The sequence below is a fragment of the Clarias gariepinus genome, chromosome 15, assembly GCF_024256425.1.
Source record: "Clarias gariepinus isolate MV-2021 ecotype Netherlands chromosome 15, CGAR_prim_01v2, whole genome shotgun sequence".
In the NCBI taxonomy this organism is placed as follows: Eukaryota; Metazoa; Chordata; class Actinopteri; order Siluriformes; family Clariidae; genus Clarias; species Clarias gariepinus.
This window is the reverse complement of record NC_071114.1, coordinates 4,871,210-4,887,500: the sequence shown is the minus strand read 5'-3', so window position 1 is coordinate 4,887,500 and position 16,291 is coordinate 4,871,210. Positions and strand designations below refer to the sequence as shown.

Below are 16,291 nucleotides of genomic sequence, written 5' to 3'. Positions count from 1 at the left end.
GCTAGCTAATAGTCCAAGTCATTGTAATTATAAAAGCAATTGATAAAGAACTGCCCCAGGACCTTGTTGTTCAGAAAGCTCATCCTAAGCACCCACGTGAAAGGGCACGAATGAACTCAGGGGCTTGGATGGTTCAATGCAGATTTGTAGGTCCCACCGAGATTTGAACTCGGATCGCTGGATTCAGAGTCCAGAGTGCTAACCATTACACCATGGAACCAACCTGCACGCAGCGCCTTTTTGTGACCCACATGTCACTTCCAAATACTGAGAAACAGCAAAGAGGTCAGAGCGTAAGAGCTTGTAATCAAAGGTCACTAAACTGTGCTAACTCTTGTTTTGAAATCACACAAAGAAACTGGGCGGAGCTTTGGTTGTCTTGTGTAAGTAGAAGAAGACAAAGCTTATTGTAGAACCACGCCTCCGTAGCATGAGAAAGTGTGTTTGCTTCAGGTCATCCAGTTTCCACATTTTTTCCTCTTGCAGAAGGATCTCCATCTGCCATCTGTGAGTAGTTCTTTTGTTTCCCACACAGTGACTCCAGCAAGCAATGGATGATGATTTTTATTCAAGTTTCTTTGCTTTAGAACCAGGCAAATGTAGGGACTTTGACATAGCCATTTCTTGCAACCCTTCCCCCCCAAGCAAAGGTTCCACCGAGATCTGAACTCGGATCACTGGATACAAAGTCCAGAGTGCTAGACATTACACCATGGAACCATTTGTTGGTGTTTGGGATGACCACAGTTTGTCCATACACTGATAAGCTGCACGGAGCCAGGCGCTCGGGCACTAAGAGCTTGTAACCAAAACTCATCTGGCAGTGCCGAAACCCGGGATCGAACCAGGGACCTTTAGATCTTCAGTCTAACGCTCTCCCAACTGAGCTATTTCGGCTGGTGCAGTCAAATTCCTATTTTAAGAATGGAACCAAACCATGTGTTATGGTTAACTGCCAATGGTTTCATCATGCCATACAGTGGCCGATGATCAAGTGAGCAGCTATTAAACGCTAGCTAATAGTCCAAGTCATTGTAATTATAAAAGCAATTGATAAAGAACTGCCCCAGGACCTTGTTGTTCAGAAAGCTCATCCTAAGCACCCACGTGGAAGGGAACGAATGAACTCAGGGGCTTGGATGGTTCAGTGCAGATTTGCAGGTCCCACCGAGATTTGAACTCGGATCGCTGGATTCAGAGTCCAGAGTGCTAACCATTACACCATGGAACCAACCTGCACGCAGCGCCTTTTTGTGACCCACATGTCACTTCCAAATACTGAGAAACAGCAAAGAGGTCAGAGCGTAAGAGCTTGTAATCAAAGGTCACTAAACTGTGCTAACTCTTGTTTTGAAATCACACAAAGAAACTGGGCGGAGCTTTGGTTGTCTTGTGTAAGTAGAAGAAGACAAAGCTTATTGTAGAACCACGCCTCCGTAGCATGAGAAAGTGTGTTTGCTTCAGGTCAGCCAGTTTCCACATTTTTTCCTCCTGCAGAAGGATCTCCATCTGCCATCTGTGAGTAGTTCTTTTGTTTCCCAAACAGTGACTCCAGCAAGCAATTGATGATGATTTTTATTCAAGTTTCTTTGCTTTAGAACCAGGCAAATGTAGGGACTTTGACATAGCCATTTCTTGCAACCCTTCCCTCCCAAGCAAAGGTTCCACCGAGATCTGAACTCGGATCACTGGATACAAAGTCCAAAGTGCTAGACATTACACCATGGAACCATTTGTTGGTGTTTGGGATGACCACAGTTTGTCCATACACTGATAAGCTGCACGGAGCCAGGCGCTCGGGCACTAAGAGCTTGTAACCAAAACTCATCTGGCAGTGCCGAAACCCGGGATCGAACCAGGGACCTTTAGATCTTCAGTCTAACGCTCTCCCAACTGAGCTATTTCGGCTGGTGCAGTCAAAATCCTATTTTAAGAATGGAACCAAACCATGTGTTATGGTTAACTGCCAATGGCTTCATCATGCCATACAGTGGCCGATGATCAAGTGAGCAGCTATTAAACGCTAGCTGATAGTCCAAGTCATTGTAATTATAAAAGCAATTGATAAAGAACTGCCCCAGAACCTTGTTGTTCAGAAAGCTCATCCTAAGCACCCACGTGGAAGGGAACGAATGAACTCAGGGGCATGGATGGTTCAATGCAGATTTGCAGGTCCCACCGAGATTTGAACTCGGATCGCTGGATTCAGAGTCCAGAGTGCTAACCATTACACCATGGAACCAACCTGCACGCAGCGCCTTTTTGTGACCCACATGTCACTTCCAAATACTGAGAAACAGCAAAGAGGTCAGAGCGTAAGAGCTTGTAATCAAAGGTCACTAAACTGTGCTAACTCTTGTTTTGAAATCACACAAAGAAACTGGGCGGAGCTTTGGTTGTCTTGTGTAAGTAGAAGAAGACAAAGCTTATTGTAGAACCACGCCTCCGTAGCATGAGAAAGTGTGTTTGCTTCAGGTCAGCCAGTTTCCACATTTTTTCCTCTTGCAGAAGGATCTCCATCTGCCATCTGTGAGTAGTTCTTTTGTTTCCCACACAGTGACTCCAGCAAGCAATGGATGATGATTTTTATTCAAGTTTCTTTGCTTTAGAACCAGGCAAATGTAGGGACTTTGACATAGCCATTTCTTGCAACCCTTCCCTCCCAAGCAAAGGTTCCACCGAGATCTGAACTCGGATCACTGGATACAAAGTCCAGAGTGCTAGACATTACACCATGGAACCATTTGTTGGTGTTTGGGATGACCACAGTTTGTCCATACACTGATAAGCTGCACGGAGCCAGGCGCTCGGGCAATAACCATTACACCATGGAACCAACCTGCATGCAGCGCCTTTTTGTGACCCACATGTCACTTCCAAATACTGAGAAACAGCAAAGAGGTCAGAGCGTAAGAGCTTGTAATCAAAGGTCACTAAACTGTGCTAACTCTTGTTTTGAAATCACACAAAGAAACTGGGCGGAGCTTTTGTTGTCTTGTGTAAGTAGAAGAAGACAAAGCTTATTGTAGAACCACGCCTCTGTAGCATGAGAAAGTGCGTTTGCTTCAGGTCAGCCAGTTTCCACATTTTTTCCTCTTGCAGAAGGATCTCCATCTGCCATCTGTGAGTAGTTCTTTTGTTTCCCACACAGTGACTCCAGCAATCAATTGATGATGATTTTTATTCAAGTTTCTTTGCTTTAGAACCAGGCAAATGTAGGGACTTTGACATAGCCATTTCTTGCAACCCTTCCCTCCCAAGCAAAGGTTCCACCGAGATCTGAACTCGGATCACTGGATACAAAGTCCAGAGTGCTAGACATTACACCATGGAACCATTTGTTGGTGTTTGGGATGACCACAGTTTGTCCATACACTGATAAGCTGCACGGAGCCAGGCGCTCGGGCACTAAGAGCTTGTAACCAAAACTCATCTGGCAGTGCCGAAACCCGGGATCGAACCAGGGACCTTTAGATCTTCAGTCTAACGCTCTCCCAACTGAGCTATTTCGGCTGGTGCAGTCAAAATCCTATTTTAAGAATGGAACCAAACCATGTGTTATGGTTAACTGCCAATGGTTTCATCATGCCATACAGTGGCCGATGATCAAGTGAGCAGCTATTAAACGCTAGCTAATAGTCCAAGTCATTGTAATTATAAAAGCAATTGATAAAGAACTGCCCCAGGACCTTGTTGTTCAGAAAGCTCATCCTAAGCACCCACGTGGAAGGGAACGAATGAACTCAGGGGCTTGGATGGTTCAGTGCAGATTTGCAGGTCCCACCGAGATTTGAACTCGGATCGCTGGATTCAGAGTCCAGAGTGCTAACCATTACACCATGGAACCAACCTGCACGCAGCGCCTTTTTGTGACCCACATGTCACTTCCAAATACTGAGAAACAGCAAAGAGGTCAGAGCGTAAGAGCTTGTAATCAAAGGTCACTAAACTGTGCTAACTCTTGTTTTGAAATCACACAAAGAAACTGGGCGGAGCTTTGGTTGTCTTGTGTAAGTAGAAGAAGACAAAGCTTATTGTAGAACCACGCCTCCGTAGCATGAGAAAGTGTGTTTGCTTCAGGTCAGCCAGTTTCCACATTTTTTCCTCCTGCAAAAGGATCTCCATCTGCCATCTGTGAGTAGTTCTTTTGTTTCCCACACAGTGACTCCAGCAAGCAATTGATGATGATTTTTATTCAAGTTTCTTTGCTTTAGAACCAGGCAAATGTAGGGACTTTGACATAGCCATTTCTTGCAACCCTTCCCTCCCAAGCAAAGGTTCCACCGAGATCTGAACTCGGATCACTGGATACAAAGTCCAAAGTGCTAGACATTACACCATGGAACCATTTGTTGGTGTTTGGGATGACCACAGTTTGTCCATACACTGATAAGCTGCACGGAGCCAGGCGCTCGGGCACTAAGAGCTTGTAACCAAAACTCATCTGGCAGTGCCGAAACCCGGGATCGAACCAGGGACCTTTAGATCTTCAGTCTAACGCTCTCCCAACTGAGCTATTTCGGCTGGTGCAGTCAAAATCCTATTTTAAGAATGGAACCAAACCATGTGTTATGGTTAACTGCCAATGGCTTCATCATGCCATACAGTGGCCGATGATCAAGTGAGCAGCTATTAAACGCTAGCTGATAGTCCAAGTCATTGTAATTATAAAAGCAATTGATAAAGAACTGCCCCAGAACCTTGTTGTTCAGAAAGCTCATCCTAAGCACCCACGTGAAAGGGCACGAATGAACTCAGGGGCTTGGATGGTTCAATGCAGATTTGTAGGTCCCACCGAGATTTGAACTCGGATCGCTGGATTCAGAGTCCAGAGTGCTAACCATTACACCATGGAACCAACCTGCACGCAGCGCCTTTTTGTGACCCACATGTCACTTCCAAATACTGAGAAACAGCAAAGAGGTCAGAGCGTAAGAGCTTGTAATCAAAGGTCACTAAACTGTGCTAACTCTTGTTTTGAAATCACACAAAGAAACTGGGCGGAGCTTTGGTTGTCTTGTGTAAGTAGAAGAAGACAAAGCTTATTGTAGAACCACGCCTCCGTAGCATGAGAAAGTGTGTTTGCTTCAGGTCAGCCAGTTTCCACATTTTTTCCTCTTGCAGAAGGATCTCCATCTGCCATCTGTGAGTAGTTCTTTTGTTTCCCACACAGTGACTCCAGCAAGCAATGGATGATGATTTTTATTCAAGTTTCTTTGCTTTAGAACCAGGCAAATGTAGGGACTTTGACATAGCCATTTCTTGCAACCCTTCCCCCCCAAGCAAAGGTTCCACCGAGATCTGAACTCGGATCACTGGATACAAAGTCCAGAGTGCTAGACATTACACCATGGAACCATTTGTTGGTGTTTGGGATGACCACAGTTTGTCCATACACTGATAAGCTGCACGGAGCCAGGCGCTCGGGCACTAAGAGCTTGTAACCAAAACTCATCTGGCAGTGCCGAAACCCGGGATCGAACCAGGGACCTTTAGATCTTCAGTCTAACGCTCTCCCAACTGAGCTATTTCGGCTGGTGCAGTCAAATTCCTATTTTAAGAATGGAACCAAACCATGTGTTATGGTTAACTGCCAATGGTTTCATCATGCCATACAGTGGCCGATGATCAAGTGAGCAGCTATTAAACGCTAGCTAATAGTCCAAGTCATTGTAATTATAAAAGCAATTGATAAAGAACTGCCCCAGGACCTTGTTGTTCAGAAAGCTCATCCTAAGCACCCACGTGGAAGGGAACGAATGAACTCAGGGGCTTGGATGGTTCAGTGCAGATTTGCAGGTCCCACCGAGATTTGAACTCGGATCGCTGGATTCAGAGTCCAGAGTGCTAACCATTACACCATGGAACCAACCTGCACGCAGCGCCTTTTTGTGACCCACATGTCACTTCCAAATACTGAGAAACAGCAAAGAGGTCAGAGCGTAAGAGCTTGTAATCAAAGGTCACTAAACTGTGCTAACTCTTGTTTTGAAATCACACAAAGAAACTGGGCGGAGCTTTGGTTGTCTTGTGTAAGTAGAAGAAGACAAAGCTTATTGTAGAACCACGCCTCCGTAGCATGAGAAAGTGTGTTTGCTTCAGGTCAGCCAGTTTCCACATTTTTTCCTCCTGCAGAAGGATCTCCATCTGCCATCTGTGAGTAGTTCTTTTGTTTCCCACACAGTGACTCCAGCAAGCAATTGATGATGATTTTTATTCAAGTTTCTTTGCTTTAGAACCAGGCAAATGTAGGGACTTTGACATAGCCATTTCTTGCAACCCTTCCCTCCCAAGCAAAGGTTCCACCGAGATCTGAACTCGGATCACTGGATACAAAGTCCAAAGTGCTAGACATTACACCATGGAACCATTTGTTGGTGTTTGGGATGACCACAGTTTGTCCATACACTGATAAGCTGCACGGAGCCAGGCGCTCGGGCACTAAGAGCTTGTAACCAAAACTCATCTGGCAGTGCCGAAACCCGGGATCGAACCAGGGACCTTTAGATCTTCAGTCTAACGCTCTCCCAACTGAGCTATTTCGGCTGGTGCAGTCAAAATCCTATTTTAAGAATGGAACCAAACCATGTGTTATGGTTAACTGCCAATGGCTTCATCATGCCATACAGTGGCCGATGATCAAGTGAGCAGCTATTAAACGCTAGCTGATAGTCCAAGTCATTGTAATTATAAAAGCAATTGATAAAGAACTGCCCCAGAACCTTGTTGTTCAGAAAGCTCATCCTAAGCACCCACGTGGAAGGGAACGAATGAACTCAGGGGCATGGATGGTTCAATGCAGATTTGCAGGTCCCACCGAGATTTGAACTCGGATCGCTGGATTCAGAGTCCAGAGTGCTAACCATTACACCATGGAACCAACCTGCACGCAGCGCCTTTTTGTGACCCACATGTCACTTCCAAATACTGAGAAACAGCAAAGAGGTCAGAGCGTAAGAGCTTGTAATCAAAGGTCACTAAACTGTGCTAACTCTTGTTTTGAAATCACACAAAGAAACTGGGCGGAGCTTTGGTTGTCTTGTGTAAGTAGAAGAAGACAAAGCTTATTGTAGAACCACGCCTCCGTAGCATGAGAAAGTGTGTTTGCTTCAGGTCAGCCAGTTTCCACATTTTTTCCTCTTGCAGAAGGATCTCCATCTGCCATCTGTGAGTAGTTCTTTTGTTTCCCACACAGTGACTCCAGCAAGCAATGGATGATGATTTTTATTCAAGTTTCTTTGCTTTAGAACCAGGCAAATGTAGGGACTTTGACATAGCCATTTCTTGCAACCCTTCCCTCCCAAGCAAAGGTTCCACCGAGATCTGAACTCGGATCACTGGATACAAAGTCCAGAGTGCTAGACATTACACCATGGAACCATTTGTTGGTGTTTGGGATGACCACAGTTTGTCCATACACTGATAAGCTGCACGGAGCCAGGCGCTCGGGCAATAACCATTACACCATGGAACCAACCTGCATGCAGCGCCTTTTTGTGACCCACATGTCACTTCCAAATACTGAGAAACAGCAAAGAGGTCAGAGCGTAAGAGCTTGTAATCAAAGGTCACTAAACTGTGCTAACTCTTGTTTTGAAATCACACAAAGAAACTGGGCGGAGCTTTTGTTGTCTTGTGTAAGTAGAAGAAGACAAAGCTTATTGTAGAACCACGCCTCTGTAGCATGAGAAAGTGCGTTTGCTTCAGGTCAGCCAGTTTCCACATTTTTTCCTCTTGCAGAAGGATCTCCATCTGCCATCTGTGAGTAGTTCTTTTGTTTCCCACACAGTGACTCCAGCAAGCAATTGATGATGATTTTTATTCAAGTTTCTTTGCTTTAGAACCAGTCAAATGTAGGGACTTTGACATAGCCATTTCTTGCAACCCTTCCCTCCCAAGCAAAGGTTCCACCGAGATCTGAACTCGGATCACTGGATACAAAGTCCAGAGTGCTAGACATTACACCATGGAACCATTTGTTGGTGTTTGGGATGACCACAGTTTGTCCATACACTGATAAGCTGCACGGAGCCAGGCGCTCGGGCACTAAGAGCTTGTAACCAAAACTCATCTGGCAGTGCCGAAACCCGGGATCGAACCAGGGACCTTTAGATCTTCAGTCTAACGCTCTCCCAACTGAGCTATTTCGGCTGGTGCAGTCAAATTCCTATTTTAAGAATGGAACCAAACCATGTGTTATGGTTAACTGCCAATGGCTTCATCATGCCATACAGTGGCCGATGATCAAGTGAGCAGCTATTAAACGCTAGCTGATAGTCCAAGTCATTGTAATTATAAAAGCAATTGATAAAGAACTGCCCCAGAACCTTGTTGTTCAGAAAGCTCATCCTAAGCACCCACGTGGAAGGGAACGAATGAACTCAGGGGCTTGGATGGTTCAGTGCAGATTTGCAGGTCCCACCGAGATTTGAACTCGGATCGCTGGATTCAGAGTCCAGAGTGCTAACCATTACACCATGGAACCAACCTGCACGCAGCGCCTTTTTGTGACCCACATGTCACTTCCAAATACTGAGAAACAGCAAAGAGGTCAGAGCGTAAGAGCTTGTAATCAAAGGTCACTAAACTGTGCTAACTCTTGTTTTGAAATCACACAAAGAAACTGGGCGGAGCTTTGGTTGTCTTGTGTAAGTAGAAGAAGACAAAGCTTATTGTAGAACCACGCCTCCGTAGCATGAGAAAGTGTGTTTGCTTCAGATCAGCCAGTTTCCACATTTTTTCCTCTTGCAGAAGGATCTCCATCTGCCATCTGTGAGTAGTTCTTTTGTTTCCCACACAGTGACTCCAGCAAGCAATGGATGATGATTTTTATTCAAGTTTCTTTGCTTTAGAACCAGGCAAATGTAGGGACTTTGACATAGCCATTTCTTGCAACCCTTCCCCCCCAAGCAAAGGTTCCACCGAGATCTGAACTCGGATCACTGGATACAAAGTCCAGAGTGCTAGACATTACACCATGGAACCATTTGTTGGTGTTTGGGATGACCACAGTTTGTCCATACACTGATAAGCTGCATGGAGCCAGGCGCTCGGGCACTAAGAGCTTGTAACCAAAACTCATCTGGCAGTGCCGAAACCCGGGATCGAACCAGGGACCTTTAGATCTTCAGTCTAACGCTCTCCCAACTGAGCTATTTCGGCTGGTGCAGTCAAATTCCTATTTTAAGAATGGAACCAAACCATGTGTTATGGTTAACTGCCAATGGTTTCATCATGCCATACAGTGGCCGATGATCAAGTGAGCAGCTATTAAACGCTAGCTAATAGTCCAAGTCATTGTAATTATAAAAGCAATTGATAAAGAACTGCCCCAGGACCTTGTTGTTCAGAAAGCTCATCCTAAGCACCCACGTGAAAGGGCACGAATGAACTCAGGGGCTTGGATGGTTCAATGCAGATTTGTAGGTCCCACCGAGATTTGAACTCGGATCGCTGGATTCAGAGTCCAGAGTGCTAACCATTACACCATGGAACCAACCTGCACGCAGCGCCTTTTTGTGACCCACATGTCACTTCCAAATACTGAGAAACAGCAAAGAGGTCAGAGCGTAAGAGCTTGTAATCAAAGGTCACTAAACTGTGCTAACTCTTGTTTTGAAATCACACAAAGAAACTGGGCGGAGCTTTGGTTGTCTTGTGTAAGTAGAAGAAGACAAAGCTTATTGTAGAACCACGCCTCCGTAGCATGAGAAAGTGTGTTTGCTTCAGGTCAGCCAGTTTCCACATTTTTTCCTCTTGCAGAAGGATCTCCATCTGCCATCTGTGAGTAGTTCTTTTGTTTCCCACACAGTGACTCCAGCAAGCAATGGATGATGATTTTTATTCAAGTTTCTTTGCTTTAGAACCAGGCAAATGTAGGGACTTTGACATAGCCATTTCTTGCAACCCTTCCCCCCCAAGCAAAGGTTCCACCGAGATCTGAACTCGGATCACTGGATACAAAGTCCAGAGTGCTAGACATTACACCATGGAACCATTTGTTGGTGTTTGGGATGACCACAGTTTGTCCATACACTGATAAGCTGCACGGAGCCAGGCGCTCGGGCACTAAGAGCTTGTAACCAAAACTCATCTGGCAGTGCCGAAACCCGGGATCGAACCAGGGACCTTTAGATCTTCAGTCTAACGCTCTCCCAACTGAGCTATTTCGGCTGGTGCAGTCAAATTCCTATTTTAAGAATGGAACCAAACCATGTGTTATGGTTAACTGCCAATGGTTTCATCATGCCATACAGTGGCCGATGATCAAGTGAGCAGCTATTAAACGCTAGCTAATAGTCCAAGTCATTGTAATTATAAAAGCAATTGATAAAGAACTGCCCCAGGACCTTGTTGTTCAGAAAGCTCATCCTAAGCACCCACGTGGAAGGGAACGAATGAACTCAGGGGCTTGGATGGTTCAATGCAGATTTGCAGGTCCCACCGAGATTTGAACTCGGATCGCTGGATTCAGAGTCCAGAGTGCTAACCATTACACCATGGAACCAACCTGCACGCAGCGCCTTTTTGTGACCCACATGTCACTTCCAAATACTGAGAAACAGCAAAGAGGTCAGAGCGTAAGAGCTTGTAATCAAAGGTCACTAAACTGTGCTAACTCTTGTTTTGAAATCACACAAAGAAACTGGGCGGAGCTTTTGTTGTCTTGTGTAAGTAGAAGAAGACAAAGCTTATTGTAGAACCACGCCTCTGTAGCATGAGAAAGTGCGTTTGCTTCAGGTCAGCCAGTTTCCACATTTTTTCCTCTTGCAGAAGGATCTCCATCTGCCATCTGTGAGTAGTTCTTTTGTTTCCCACACAGTGACTCCAGCAATCAATTGATGATGATTTTTATTCAAGTTTCTTTGCTTTAGAACCAGGCAAATGTAGGGACTTTGACATAGCCATTTCTTGCAACCCTTCCCTCCCAAGCAAAGGTTCCACCGAGATCTGAACTCGGATCACTGGATACAAAGTCCAAAGTACTAGACATTACACCATGGAACCATTTGTTGGTGTTTGGGATGACCACAGTTTGTCCATACACTGATAAGCTGCACGGAGCCAGGCGCTCGGGCACTAAGAGCTTGTAACCAAAACTCATCTGGCAGTGCCGAAACCCGGGATCGAACCAGGGACCTTTAGATCTTCAGTCTAACGCTCTCCCAACTGAGCTATTTCGGCTGGTGCAGTCAAAATCCTATTTTAAGAATGGAACCAAACCATGTGTTATGGTTAACTGCCAATGGCTTCATCATGCCATACAGTGGCCGATGATCAAGTGAGCAGCTATTAAACGCTAGCTGATAGTCCAAGTCATTGTAATTATAAAAGCAATTGATAAAGAACTGCCCCAGAACCTTGTTGTTCAGAAAGCTCATCCTAAGCACCCACGTGGAAGGGAACGAATGAACTCAGGGGCATGGATGGTTCAATGCAGATTTGCAGGTCCCACCGAGATTTGAACTCGGATCGCTGGATTCAGAGTCCAGAGTGCTAACCATTACACCATGGAACCAACCTGCACGCAGCGCCTTTTTGTGACCCACATGTCACTTCCAAATACTGAGAAACAGCAAAGAGGTCAGAGCGTAAGAGCTTGTAATCAAAGGTCACTAAACTGTGCTAACTCTTGTTTTGAAATCACACAAAGAAACTGGGCGGAGCTTTGGTTGTCTTGTGTAAGTAGAAGAAGACAAAGCTTATTGTAGAACCACGCCTCCGTAGCATGAGAAAGTGTGTTTGCTTCAGATCAGCCAGTTTCCACATTTTTTCCTCTTGCAGAAGGATCTCCATCTGCCATCTGTGAGTAGTTCTTTTGTTTCCCACACAGTGACTCCAGCAAGCAATGGATGATGATTTTTATTCAAGTTTCTTTGCTTTAGAACCAGGCAAATGTAGGGACTTTGACATAGCCATTTCTTGCAACCCTTCCCCCCCAAGCAAAGGTTCCACCGAGATCTGAACTCGGATCACTGGATACAAAGTCCAGAGTGCTAGACATTACACCATGGAACCATTTGTTGGTGTTTGGGATGACCACAGTTTGTCCATACACTGATAAGCTGCACGGAGCCAGGCGCTCGGGCACTAAGAGCTTGTAACCAAAACTCATCTGGCAGTGCCGAAACCCGGGATCGAACCAGGGACCTTTAGATCTTCAGTCTAACGCTCTCCCAACTGAGCTATTTCGGCTGGTGCAGTCAAATTCCTATTTTAAGAATGGAACCAAACCATGTGTTATGGTTAACTGCCAATGGTTTCATCATGCCATACAGTGGCCGATGATCAAGTGAGCAGCTATTAAACGCTAGCTAATAGTCCAAGTCATTGTAATTATAAAAGCAATTGATAAAGAACTGCCCCAGGACCTTGTTGTTCAGAAAGCTCATCCTAAGCACCCACGTGAAAGGGCACGAATGAACTCAGGGGCTTGGATGGTTCAATGCAGATTTGTAGGTCCCACCGAGATTTGAACTCGGATCGCTGGATTCAGAGTCCAGAGTGCTAACCATTACACCATGGAACCAACCTGCACGCAGCGCCTTTTTGTGACCCACATGTCACTTCCAAATACTGAGAAACAGCAAAGAGGTCAGAGCGTAAGAGCTTGTAATCAAAGGTCACTAAACTGTGCTAACTCTTGTTTTGAAATCACACAAAGAAACTGGGCGGAGCTTTGGTTGTCTTGTGTAAGTAGAAGAAGACAAAGCTTATTGTAGAACCACGCCTCCGTAGCATGAGAAAGTGTGTTTGCTTCAGGTCAGCCAGTTTCCACATTTTTTCCTCTTGCAGAAGGATCTCCATCTGCCATCTGTGAGTAGTTCTTTTGTTTCCCACACAGTGACTCCAGCAAGCAATGGATGATGATTTTTATTCAAGTTTCTTTGCTTTAGAACCAGGCAAATGTAGGGACTTTGACATAGCCATTTCTTGCAACCCTTCCCCCCCAAGCAAAGGTTCCACCGAGATCTGAACTCGGATCACTGGATACAAAGTCCAGAGTGCTAGACATTACACCATGGAACCATTTGTTGGTGTTTGGGATGACCACAGTTTGTCCATACACTGATAAGCTGCACGGAGCCAGGCGCTCGGGCACTAAGAGCTTGTAACCAAAACTCATCTGGCAGTGCCGAAACCCGGGATCGAACCAGGGACCTTTAGATCTTCAGTCTAACGCTCTCCCAACTGAGCTATTTCGGCTGGTGCAGTCAAATTCCTATTTTAAGAATGGAACCAAACCATGTGTTATGGTTAACTGCCAATGGTTTCATCATGCCATACAGTGGCCGATGATCAAGTGAGCAGCTATTAAACGCTAGCTAATAGTCCAAGTCATTGTAATTATAAAAGCAATTGATAAAGAACTGCCCCAGAACCTTGTTGTTCAGAAAGCTCATCCTAAGCACCCACGTGGAAGGGCACGAATGAACTCAGGGGCTTGGATGGTTCAATGCAGATTTGCAGGTCCCACCGAGATTTGAACTCGGATCGCTGGATTCAGAGTCCAGAGTGCTAACCATTACACCATGGAACCAACCTGCACGCAGCACCTTTTTGTGACCCACATGTCACTTCCAAATACTGAGAAACAGCAAAGAGGTCAGAGCGTAAGAGCTTGTAATCAAAGGTCACTAAACTGTGCTAACTCTTGTTTTGAAATCACACAAAGAAACTGGGCAGAGCTTTTGTTGTCTTGTGTAAGTAGAAAAAGACAAAGCTTATTGTAGAACCACGCCTCCGTAGCATGAGAAAGTGCGTTTGCTTCAGGTCAGCCAGTTTCCACATTTTTTCCTCTTGCAGAAGGATCTCCATCTGCCATCTGTGAGTAGTTCTTTTGTTTCCCACACAGTGACTCCAGCAATCAATTGATGATGATTTTTATTCAAGTTTCTTTGCTTTAGAACCAGGCAAATGTAGGGACTTTGACATAGCCATTTCTTGCAACCCTTCCCTCCCAAGCAAAGGTTCCACCGAGATCTGAACTCGGATCACTGGATACAAAGTCCAAAGTACTAGACATTACACCATGGAACCATTTGTTGGTGTTTGGGATGACCACAGTTTGTCCATACACTGATAAGCTGCACGGAGCCAGGCGCTCGGGCACTAAGAGCTTGTAACCAAAACTCATCTGGCAGTGCCGAAACCCGGGATCGAACCAGGGACCTTTAGATCTTCAGTCTAACGCTCTCCCAACTGAGCTATTTCGGCTGGTGCAGTCAAAATCCTATTTTAAGAATGGAACCAAACCATGTGTTATGGTTAACTGCCAATGGCTTCATCATGCCATACAGTGGCCGATGATCAAGTGAGCAGCTATTAAACGCTAGCTGATAGTCCAAGTCATTGTAATTATAAAAGCAATTGATAAAGAACTGCCCCAGAACCTTGTTGTTCAGAAAGCTCATCCTAAGCACCCACGTGGAAGGGAACGAATGAACTCAGGGGCATGGATGGTTCAATGCAGATTTGCAGGTCCCACCGAGATTTGAACTCGGATCGCTGGATTCAGAGTCCAGAGTGCTAACCATTACACCATGGAACCAACCTGCACGCAGCGCCTTTTTGTGACCCACATGTCACTTCCAAATACTGAGAAACAGCAAAGAGGTCAGAGCGTAAGAGCTTGTAATCAAAGGTCACTAAACTGTGCTAACTCTTGTTTTGAAATCACACAAAGAAACTGGGCGGAGCTTTGGTTGTCTTGTGTAAGTAGAAGAAGACAAAGCTTATTGTAGAACCACGCCTCCGTAGCATGAGAAAGTGTGTTTGCTTCAGGTCAGCCAGTTTCCACATTTTTTCCTCTTGCAGAAGGATCTCCATCTGCCATCTGTGAGTAGTTCTTTTGTTTCCCACACAGTGACTCCAGCAAGCAATGGATGATGATTTTTATTCAAGTTTCTTTGCTTTAGAACCAGGCAAATGTAGGGACTTTGACATAGCCATTTCTTGCAACCCTTCCCTCCCAAGCAAAGGTTCCACCGAGATCTGAACTCGGATCACTGGATACAAAGTCCAGAGTGCTAGACATTACACCATGGAACCATTTGTTGGTGTTTGGGATGACCACAGTTTGTCCATACACTGATAAGCTGCACGGAGCCAGGCGCTCGGGCAATAACCATTACACCATGGAACCAACCTGCATGCAGCGCCTTTTTGTGACCCACATGTCACTTCCAAATACTGAGAAACAGCAAAGAGGTCAGAGCGTAAGAGCTTGTAATCAAAGGTCACTAAACTGTGCTAACTCTTGTTTTGAAATCACACAAAGAAACTGGGCGGAGCTTTTGTTGTCTTGTGTAAGTAGAAGAAGACAAAGCTTATTGTAGAACCACGCCTCTGTAGCATGAGAAAGTGCGTTTGCTTCAGGTCAGCCAGTTTCCACATTTTTTCCTCTTGCAGAAGGATCTCCATCTGCCATCTGTGAGTAGTTCTTTTGTTTCCCACACAGTGACTCCAGCAATCAATTGATGATGATTTTTATTCAAGTTTCTTTGCTTTAGAACCAGGCAAATGTAGGGACTTTGACATAGCCATTTCTTGCAACCCTTCCCTCCCAAGCAAAGGTTCCACCGAGATCTGAACTCGGATCACTGGATACAAAGTCCAGAGTGCTAGACATTACACCATGGAACCATTTGTTGGTGTTTGGGATGACCACAGTTTGTCCATACACTGATAAGCTGCACGGAGCCAGGCGCTCGGGCACTAAGAGCTTGTAACCAAAACTCATCTGGCAGTGCCGAAACCCGGGATCGAACCAGGGACCTTTAGATCTTCAGTCTAACGCTCTCCCAACTGAGCTATTTCGGCTGGTGCAGTCAAATTCCTATTTTAAGAATGGAACCAAACCATGTGTTATGGTTAACTGCCAATGGCTTCATCATGCCATACAGTGGCCGATGATCAAGTGAGCAGCTATTAAACGCTAGCTGATAGTCCAAGTCATTGTAATTATAAAAGCAATTGATAAAGAACTGCCCCAGAACCTTGTTGTTCAGAAAGCTCATCCTAAGCACCCACGTGGAAGGGAACGAATGAACTCAGGGGCTTGGATGGTTCAGTGCAGATTTGCAGGTCCCACCGAGATTTGAACTCGGATCGCTGGATTCAGAGTCCAGAGTGCTAACCATTACACCATGGAACCAACCTGCACGCAGCGCCTTTTTGTGACCCACATGTCACTTCCAAATACTGAGAAACAGCAAAGAGGTCAGAGCGTAAGAGCTTGTAATCAAAGGTCACTAAACTGTGCTAACTCTTGTTTTGAAATCACACAAAG

The 16,291-nt window shown here is 45.3% G+C and overlaps 29 non-coding genes across 29 annotated transcripts; all 29 read right to left on the bottom strand.

Moving 5' to 3' along the window:
- Positions 1-148: 148 nt before the first annotated feature.
- trnaq-cug (transfer RNA glutamine (anticodon CUG)) lies at positions 149-220 on the bottom strand. Its single transcript has one exon. It is a non-coding gene; the product is annotated as a tRNA-Gln (tRNA).
- A 604-nt stretch (positions 221-824) lies between these two features.
- trnaf-gaa (transfer RNA phenylalanine (anticodon GAA)) lies at positions 825-897 on the bottom strand. The gene has a single exon. It is a non-coding gene; the product is annotated as a tRNA-Phe (tRNA).
- A 262-nt stretch (positions 898-1,159) lies between these two features.
- trnaq-cug (transfer RNA glutamine (anticodon CUG)) lies at positions 1,160-1,231 on the bottom strand. The gene has a single exon. It is a non-coding gene; the product is annotated as a tRNA-Gln (tRNA).
- Positions 1,232-1,835: 604 nt separating this feature from the next.
- trnaf-gaa (transfer RNA phenylalanine (anticodon GAA)) lies at positions 1,836-1,908 on the bottom strand. Its single transcript has one exon. It is a non-coding gene; the product is annotated as a tRNA-Phe (tRNA).
- A 262-nt stretch (positions 1,909-2,170) lies between these two features.
- trnaq-cug (transfer RNA glutamine (anticodon CUG)) lies at positions 2,171-2,242 on the bottom strand. The gene has a single exon. It is a non-coding gene; the product is annotated as a tRNA-Gln (tRNA).
- A 1,198-nt stretch (positions 2,243-3,440) lies between these two features.
- trnaf-gaa (transfer RNA phenylalanine (anticodon GAA)) lies at positions 3,441-3,513 on the bottom strand. Its single transcript has one exon. It is a non-coding gene; the product is annotated as a tRNA-Phe (tRNA).
- Positions 3,514-3,775: 262 nt separating this feature from the next.
- Positions 3,776-3,847, bottom strand: trnaq-cug (transfer RNA glutamine (anticodon CUG)). Its single transcript has one exon. It is a non-coding gene; the product is annotated as a tRNA-Gln (tRNA).
- Positions 3,848-4,451: 604 nt separating this feature from the next.
- trnaf-gaa (transfer RNA phenylalanine (anticodon GAA)) lies at positions 4,452-4,524 on the bottom strand. The gene has a single exon. It is a non-coding gene; the product is annotated as a tRNA-Phe (tRNA).
- Positions 4,525-4,786: 262 nt separating this feature from the next.
- On the bottom strand, positions 4,787-4,858 carry trnaq-cug (transfer RNA glutamine (anticodon CUG)). The gene has a single exon. It is a non-coding gene; the product is annotated as a tRNA-Gln (tRNA).
- Positions 4,859-5,462: 604 nt separating this feature from the next.
- Positions 5,463-5,535, bottom strand: trnaf-gaa (transfer RNA phenylalanine (anticodon GAA)). Its single transcript has one exon. It is a non-coding gene; the product is annotated as a tRNA-Phe (tRNA).
- Positions 5,536-5,797: 262 nt separating this feature from the next.
- On the bottom strand, positions 5,798-5,869 carry trnaq-cug (transfer RNA glutamine (anticodon CUG)). The gene has a single exon. It is a non-coding gene; the product is annotated as a tRNA-Gln (tRNA).
- A 604-nt stretch (positions 5,870-6,473) lies between these two features.
- Positions 6,474-6,546, bottom strand: trnaf-gaa (transfer RNA phenylalanine (anticodon GAA)). Its single transcript has one exon. It is a non-coding gene; the product is annotated as a tRNA-Phe (tRNA).
- Positions 6,547-6,808: 262 nt separating this feature from the next.
- trnaq-cug (transfer RNA glutamine (anticodon CUG)) lies at positions 6,809-6,880 on the bottom strand. The gene has a single exon. It is a non-coding gene; the product is annotated as a tRNA-Gln (tRNA).
- A 1,198-nt stretch (positions 6,881-8,078) lies between these two features.
- trnaf-gaa (transfer RNA phenylalanine (anticodon GAA)) lies at positions 8,079-8,151 on the bottom strand. Its single transcript has one exon. It is a non-coding gene; the product is annotated as a tRNA-Phe (tRNA).
- Positions 8,152-8,413: 262 nt separating this feature from the next.
- trnaq-cug (transfer RNA glutamine (anticodon CUG)) lies at positions 8,414-8,485 on the bottom strand. Its single transcript has one exon. It is a non-coding gene; the product is annotated as a tRNA-Gln (tRNA).
- Positions 8,486-9,089: 604 nt separating this feature from the next.
- trnaf-gaa (transfer RNA phenylalanine (anticodon GAA)) lies at positions 9,090-9,162 on the bottom strand. Its single transcript has one exon. It is a non-coding gene; the product is annotated as a tRNA-Phe (tRNA).
- Positions 9,163-9,424: 262 nt separating this feature from the next.
- On the bottom strand, positions 9,425-9,496 carry trnaq-cug (transfer RNA glutamine (anticodon CUG)). The gene has a single exon. It is a non-coding gene; the product is annotated as a tRNA-Gln (tRNA).
- A 604-nt stretch (positions 9,497-10,100) lies between these two features.
- trnaf-gaa (transfer RNA phenylalanine (anticodon GAA)) lies at positions 10,101-10,173 on the bottom strand. The gene has a single exon. It is a non-coding gene; the product is annotated as a tRNA-Phe (tRNA).
- A 262-nt stretch (positions 10,174-10,435) lies between these two features.
- trnaq-cug (transfer RNA glutamine (anticodon CUG)) lies at positions 10,436-10,507 on the bottom strand. The gene has a single exon. It is a non-coding gene; the product is annotated as a tRNA-Gln (tRNA).
- Positions 10,508-11,111: 604 nt separating this feature from the next.
- On the bottom strand, positions 11,112-11,184 carry trnaf-gaa (transfer RNA phenylalanine (anticodon GAA)). Its single transcript has one exon. It is a non-coding gene; the product is annotated as a tRNA-Phe (tRNA).
- A 262-nt stretch (positions 11,185-11,446) lies between these two features.
- trnaq-cug (transfer RNA glutamine (anticodon CUG)) lies at positions 11,447-11,518 on the bottom strand. The gene has a single exon. It is a non-coding gene; the product is annotated as a tRNA-Gln (tRNA).
- Positions 11,519-12,122: 604 nt separating this feature from the next.
- On the bottom strand, positions 12,123-12,195 carry trnaf-gaa (transfer RNA phenylalanine (anticodon GAA)). Its single transcript has one exon. It is a non-coding gene; the product is annotated as a tRNA-Phe (tRNA).
- Positions 12,196-12,457: 262 nt separating this feature from the next.
- On the bottom strand, positions 12,458-12,529 carry trnaq-cug (transfer RNA glutamine (anticodon CUG)). Its single transcript has one exon. It is a non-coding gene; the product is annotated as a tRNA-Gln (tRNA).
- A 604-nt stretch (positions 12,530-13,133) lies between these two features.
- trnaf-gaa (transfer RNA phenylalanine (anticodon GAA)) lies at positions 13,134-13,206 on the bottom strand. The gene has a single exon. It is a non-coding gene; the product is annotated as a tRNA-Phe (tRNA).
- A 262-nt stretch (positions 13,207-13,468) lies between these two features.
- trnaq-cug (transfer RNA glutamine (anticodon CUG)) lies at positions 13,469-13,540 on the bottom strand. The gene has a single exon. It is a non-coding gene; the product is annotated as a tRNA-Gln (tRNA).
- A 604-nt stretch (positions 13,541-14,144) lies between these two features.
- trnaf-gaa (transfer RNA phenylalanine (anticodon GAA)) lies at positions 14,145-14,217 on the bottom strand. The gene has a single exon. It is a non-coding gene; the product is annotated as a tRNA-Phe (tRNA).
- A 262-nt stretch (positions 14,218-14,479) lies between these two features.
- On the bottom strand, positions 14,480-14,551 carry trnaq-cug (transfer RNA glutamine (anticodon CUG)). Its single transcript has one exon. It is a non-coding gene; the product is annotated as a tRNA-Gln (tRNA).
- A 1,198-nt stretch (positions 14,552-15,749) lies between these two features.
- Positions 15,750-15,822, bottom strand: trnaf-gaa (transfer RNA phenylalanine (anticodon GAA)). Its single transcript has one exon. It is a non-coding gene; the product is annotated as a tRNA-Phe (tRNA).
- Positions 15,823-16,084: 262 nt separating this feature from the next.
- trnaq-cug (transfer RNA glutamine (anticodon CUG)) lies at positions 16,085-16,156 on the bottom strand. The gene has a single exon. It is a non-coding gene; the product is annotated as a tRNA-Gln (tRNA).
- Between the last annotated feature and the right edge of the window lie 135 nt (positions 16,157-16,291).